Raw genomic sequence first — 6,559 nt, 5'->3', positions numbered from 1 at the left:
CGTAGCGCGGGGGAGCCGGGGCGTAGCGCTGGGGAGCCGGGGCCTAGCGCGGGGGAGCCGGGGCCTAGCGCGGGGGAGCCGGGGCCTAGCGCCGGTTACCTGCTGCCTGGCGGTGGGTGACTGTGGCCCAAGAGTGTGTGCCGTGGTCGGCGGCCACGGTGGGTCCGGTCGGCGGCTGCGGGGCGTCTGGTTGTCAGGGAGACACAGCTGGTAGCGTCTCGGGAGCGTGCACGTCGGGCTACAGCAAGCGACGGGAAAAGAGCCGGCGGCCATCTTGGAGAAACTTTTTATAAGTTGCTGAAACGCTGCAACTGTAAGTAGAAACCGGCTAGAAAAGTAATTTACAGGGGGGCTTAGTAATGTATGCTTACTAAGGGGGACTGGGCAAAAAAAAATACTTCACTGCTTCCTCGAGACAACCCCTTTAAATAGTTTTGCAGCGAGCCAGAGGTAGCTCGAGTTGGTGGTGCCAGTTTACACTTGGTCACAGTGGCAGCTACTCTGACAGATATGGCGACCCATGCAGCAGGCGGCTGGTAAGAGTCTCTGCGTAGTTTAGGTATTGACTGCTGATATCTGTATGTGACGCCAATGCCTTTATATGAGAAAAACCTTACTTGTAGTGAAATAACGAGACCAGTCTAATTGGATGCCAGTATTCTGGAGGCATACAATTTACTCTGTAATGGGCCTCATGTGGTAGAGTTTGTTAAGGCAGCAGTATGCAGTCCTAAGCTCTTGCTCCTGACCTGAAGGTTGTGAGTTCAATCCCTGCATGGTTCAGGTAGCTGACTCATGGTTGACCCAGCCTTCCATCCTTCCAAGGTCAGTAAAATGAGTACCCAGTTTTTTTTACTTAGAAAAACCCTTTAAGAATTCATGTGGATTGCTGTTTAAACTGCAATTTAGCCTTTGGTTTCAATGCATATGTTTAAAATTATTTTAGCATTGTGTTGATTTGTTTTTTATTTTTCGTTTGTGTTCTCAAAATGTACTGTAATTATAGTAATAAAAGTTCTTTAGAGCATTTCAGCAATTTTATTTATACAAATGGATGCAGACTAAGCATTTGTTTTTGTAAATGTACACATATTACATCTGCCTATTTTAGTATAAAGATTCTGCCTGTATATTTCAATTTCAGGAACTTTTCTAGAGTCAAAGGATGTTACAAAAGCAAAAATAATCTACGGAAGTGCTAAACCCTTGGTCAAAATGTCTATTGAGATAGACAAAGCTATTTTAGCAGTAATATTTGAACTTCTAGGCATTTAATACAATTTTTAAATTGTTCAAAAGAAACGAATGTCTATTTTTTCTTCCCCCAAGCTCCTGGTCCGAATCCTCCTTGTCCGAATCCTCCTTGTCCGAATCCTCCTGGTCCGTATCCTCCTTGTCCGACTCCTCCTGGTCCGTATCCTCCTGGTCCGTATCCTCCTGGTCTGTATCCTCCTTGTCCGTATCCTCCTCCTCCTCCACTACTTTGTCCACATCTGCTGCCACCTGAACATCCTGAACATCCTCCTCCACCACTCAAGCACGGAAATAAATTTTTAAAAAAGTCAAGAAATCCTTGTGGAAAAAAGAAAAAGAACATTAAAATAAAGCAAAATTCAATTGGTCTACCTCTATTAGTCCATAAAATGCTGGATTAGTATAAATTTGCGATGTATAATTTTTAAAATAGTCTATATAATATACTAATCAGCATACAGTAGGTGAAATATTAATAAAGGGGTTTCTAAGATTCCAAACCGCCATTTATTACACTCTTTATGGTATATTTACAATTTAGTCCCATTTACAAAAATGTCCTTTTTTATAAATCACAACTATTGTCACACGATTCCACTGTGCAAATTCCACTGACATCATGTACACAGACCACCAAGTGCCTTTAGGTATAGATATCTTAGTAACTACATCAATCTTTGCGGATTGTCGGCTCATTTGCATGTACCCTGCAAGCACTGATGTCCTTCAGTCTAAAAGCTGGGCATGCGCAGTACATGCAAATGAAAGGAAGGCCCACAGAGTCTGATGTAGTCATTGCTGTACCTGTATTCTGAGCTGTGAAAGCTTTTGGGTTCTGTGTATGCGACATCAGCAACATTTATTTAGAATGCATAGCAGTATCACAATTGGGAAAATGGAATACTTTTGCAAAAGCGAGTAAATTGCAAATATACTCAGAGTAAGGCTGCATTCCCACGAACGTATATCGGCTCGGTTTTCACGCCGAGCCGATATACGTCCTCCTCATCTGCAGGGGGGGGGGTGGAAGAGCCAGGAGCAGGAACTGAGCTCCCGCACCCTCTCTGCCTCCTCTCCGCCCCTCTGCACTATTTGCAATGAGGAGAGGCGGAACGGGGGTGGGGCTAATTAGCAGAACTTAGCCCCGCCCCCGTCCCACCTCTTCCCATTCCAAATAGTGCAGAGGGGTGGAGAGGAGGCGGAGAGGCGGGCGGAAGCTCAGTTCCTGCTCCTGGCTCTTCCATCCTCCCCCCCTGTACACGAGGACAACGTATATCGGCTCGGCGTGAAAACCGAGCCGATATATGTTCGTGTGACTTCACCCTAATATAAAGAGTATGATAAACATCCGAACAACTCCTTTAAATATGATGAATTGTTCAGTATGGAATTCTCAAGATTCAAACTTTTATCTATGGGAAATAATTGCCTATTTTATATGTTTTAGCAAGGGTTTCCAGAATTTTACAAAATTGTATGTAATAATATGTTTTTCTTTGGGGGTGGAGGTATTTTCTGATATTAACATAATAATATGTAAAATCCCTTGCCAGGTTAATGCTGATTAATAATAATAACAATAGGCCATTAATAGTAGACTGGAACCCCTACTGATAAGCTGAGAAGAAGCTGCTACAGAGGGATGAAAAGCTTATAGTATTTATTTGGGAATGTCCTGGTTTGATATTGCAGCTCATTTTCATTGAAGTGAATGGAACAGAACAGCACAATCAAAGTGGGCCTTTGTGGTATGGATAATGTTATGAGCTTTCCAGCCTTCTGCAGCAACTTCATATCAGCTTAAGGGTTCGCCTGGAAAACCTGTCTAAGTATTGTGAGTATCTGCACCTCAAAAAGAAAAAAATATTGATCTATTACTGCAAATTAAAAATCAAATAGGAGCTTGAAATTCCCAATATTCACTTCATAACATTTCAATTCAAGCATGACCCAACTCTAAAATTGGCCACGATACTCTAAGGCAACTAGTGCTACTGTGACAGAGGGCTACCTGGAGAAGCGTCTCAACAGCTCAGTGATGGGTAACATTTTGATAATGTTTTCTTTTTGAGGTGTGTTTATTTCTAGGATTAACATCATAGGTCAGAATTTTAGTGTAAAAGATTAAAAAAGGCAAAAATCCAACAAATAGTTATGAACATCGAGTGTCGATTACAAGTTTTAAGCAGTTTAGTCCTTCCTGTACAGTCGCAGTAGTGGATAATTCCACCACCGTAAGTAAAAAGAACCACAAATGATACCACAAAATAATCAGACATTTACAAATTACAAAAAGATTTAAGTAGAGAGCGAACACTTACCAGTACCGACGCACCGTAGACCACATGGACTACTACAACAACTCTGCCCCGATGAGCAGTCTCGCTGCGTTCCACATTTTTTCATAGACTGGCAACGACTAACAGTTTGAGGACATTCTATAACAGAGAGAGAATTGTTACACTCCAGGGTTGTATGTGTTCTTTCTACATGTGTTTGCCCCTATGTGGGTGAGCTATCAAGTGGGTAGTACTCTGCTTTTTTACTTATCTATGCTGTTGACTGAATCAGATTGTTTGATTTCCAAAGTCAATAACTAACGTTTTGTCTTTCAAAGAAAAGTTTTGGACTTGCTGTACATGTTCCTTCAGAATTCTGAAACTGGTTGGACTATAAAGCAGTGTACAACCAAAGTTTAAGACTTGCAGTGATTGGAATTGGCGAGGGTTCATTAGGTGGAAAAACAGCTTCCCATTACTGACTTCATAGAGGTTGATAAGTTTTTAAAGGTCTTTTCATATATTCTCACTGCACATACAGTATTTGCAAACTCTTTACCATGGTCGGGCATTTAGGGGGGAGATTTATGAAACTGTCTAAAAGAAAAACTATCTTAGTTGCCCATAGCAATCAATCACAACACAGCTTCATTTTGTATACTGCGCTGGTAAAATGAAAGCTCAGCTCTGATTGGTTGCTGTGGGCAACAAAAATAGTTTTTCTTTTAGTTGTATAAATCTGCCCCTTTACATCTTGGAGAACCCCTATAGCTGTCTTTTGCCTATTGCAATAGTGATGGGTCTTGCTGTCTTTAGTGGATCGTTTTAGGTCAAGTATATTACACATTTTATTATTCTTCAAAATAGGGAATATCCAAGATTTTTTTAAACTGCACTTTTAATGTCGTTTGAACCAGCATTAACTTTTAACACCTATCTATAGGATAGGTAATAAAAGTCAGATTGGTGGGGATATCACTGCAGAGACTTGCACTGATCACGAGAACAGTGATCTGTGCCCCCCTCCTCCTTACTGTGGGCAGACTGCACCCCCCACATTCAGGAAGAAATTAAATGGACCAATGTCTGTGCATGCATAGTGCCGTTCCATTAATTTTCAACGGGACTAAGTATAAGCACTCAGCTATTTCCATCAGCCCCATTGAAATAAATGAAGCAGCAGCTGCACATGCGTGGCCATCACTCCATTCAATGTGACATCATTCCAAGTGGAAGAAGCATAGCTGCAGTGACGGAAGTGGGGGACAAGGGACCCTCATTCTCGGAATCGGTGGGGCTCTCAGCGGCGAAACCTCCACTAATCAGACTTTTATCACGCCCTTTAGATAACCCCTTTGGAATATTTTAGAATTGTATTTCCCTTATCTCTACTGTATTGCTATGTCATACATGTTATGTGCCGATAATATGTCATACAACTTAATCAGTTTTTGTTGGAAACATCAGAACAACATAAACAAAGTTACAATTGCTTTATGTCCATGGAGCATAGCAAGGAACATTAGGAATTATAAGTTATCCATCCCTAACTTTTTTTTTTGATAGTTTCCAACAGTCTAGAGATATGGCCCATGTCCCATAAGAAGATTATAACATGCAGTGAGCTCCATAAGCAGCCATAGAATATAAAGAATATACAGATGTAGCAAACATTAACTTGACACTTCATACATTCTGATAACTTAACCACAATGTACTGTAAATCAAGTAATCAAGATGTGCAGGCATAAAGGATTGCCACATCAATACGTTAGAGAGTTGCACATGACTGGCAACTAGAGATGAGCGAACGTACTCGGTAAGGGCGATTTCGCAATCGAGCACCATGATTTTCGAGTACTTCACTACTCGGGTGAAAAGTACTCGGGTGCGCTGGGGGTGAGCGGGGGGTTGCAGAGGGGAGTGGGGGGAAAGGGAGAGAGAGAGGGCTCCCCCCTGTTCCCCGCTGCTACCCCCCGCGCTGCCACGCCTCCCCTGCCCCCCGGCGCACCCGAGTACTTTTCACCCGAGTAGTGAAGTACTCGAAAATCGCGGTGCTCGATTGCGAAATCGCCCTTACCGAGTACGTTCGCTCATCTCTACTGGCAACCTTAAAATCTGAATTATCCTAATGCAGCTGATGTCTCCTACAATACATAAAAACTCTAGACCTTGGACTTAACATATTCCAATGTCTTTACTATTCTTGAATCCAACAAAATATACAATAAAATGCATGACATAGTAAAACAACGTAGGGAAATATTTTAAATAATACAATACCTTTACAAAACTTGCTTCTTATAAGCAGATTAGTAATCATTTACCATACAGATACTACACTTGATCTTAGCCAAAAGGCCGAGAAGCGATCATTTACCAGACAGATGACAACATCCCCATATTAAACATGCTATATGTAATACTAGCCTGATATATGCAGTACATGATCAGACACTGAGCATATTTAATTGTATTAGTTCTAAGTTACAGACAGAACTGTGAAGTTGTTTGTCTGGTCTCTTGATTCTTACGTGATGTCGGGGATACTAGTGCAGCGACCAGACAGAACAGCAGCAGGTAGCTTAGAGACGGCATCTTGTGACTTTGTTGTACTAGCACCACCCTGCAGCTTTTATACCCTTCTTTATTCAAGAAACTAGGGTGTTGTCCATTAAAAAAAGATACAGCTTTATTTTTTTTCTCATATAACTCCCTTGATTATTGCATAATAACATGTATCTGTAAAATAACATGGTAGAAATATAATGAGAAGCAGTCTTTCCCAATGTGAAAAAGTAGTTAATATATGCATCTATTATTCTGATAGTAGAGTTTAACATAATTGCTTGTTGCAGTACAGTAGGAAACTATGACAAATTAGGTTAAACAAATCCTCCAACAGCCATGCCCTATTCTCAGCAAGGAGTTGCATCTAATAGGTTACAGTGACAAAAACATTCAGTGCTCTTGCTCAATCTTGGGTCATATTTTGCCATTTTTCCTTTTTGTTCCAAGTGCCGAAG

The 6,559-nt window shown here is 41.4% G+C and overlaps 1 long non-coding RNA gene and 1 pseudogene across 1 annotated transcript; both read right to left on the bottom strand.

Moving 5' to 3' along the window:
* Window positions 1-1,015: 1,015 nt before the first annotated feature.
* On the bottom strand, window positions 1,016-6,203 carry LOC136633155 (uncharacterized). The gene is made up of 3 exons (XR_010793236.1): window positions 6,068-6,203; window positions 3,576-3,692; window positions 1,016-1,572 (listed from the first exon to the last, which is right to left on the bottom strand). It is a non-coding gene; the product is annotated as an uncharacterized lncRNA (long non-coding RNA).
* On the bottom strand, window positions 5,764-5,906 carry LOC136572093 (U2 spliceosomal RNA; annotated as a pseudogene).
* Window positions 6,204-6,559: the final 356 nt, after the last annotated feature.

This window comes from Eleutherodactylus coqui, chromosome 6 (genome assembly GCF_035609145.1).
Source record: "Eleutherodactylus coqui strain aEleCoq1 chromosome 6, aEleCoq1.hap1, whole genome shotgun sequence".
NCBI classification, from domain to species: domain Eukaryota; kingdom Metazoa; phylum Chordata; class Amphibia; order Anura; family Eleutherodactylidae; genus Eleutherodactylus; species Eleutherodactylus coqui.
The sequence above is the reverse complement of the archived record's forward strand: the minus strand, read 5'-3'. Positions and strand labels throughout refer to the sequence as shown.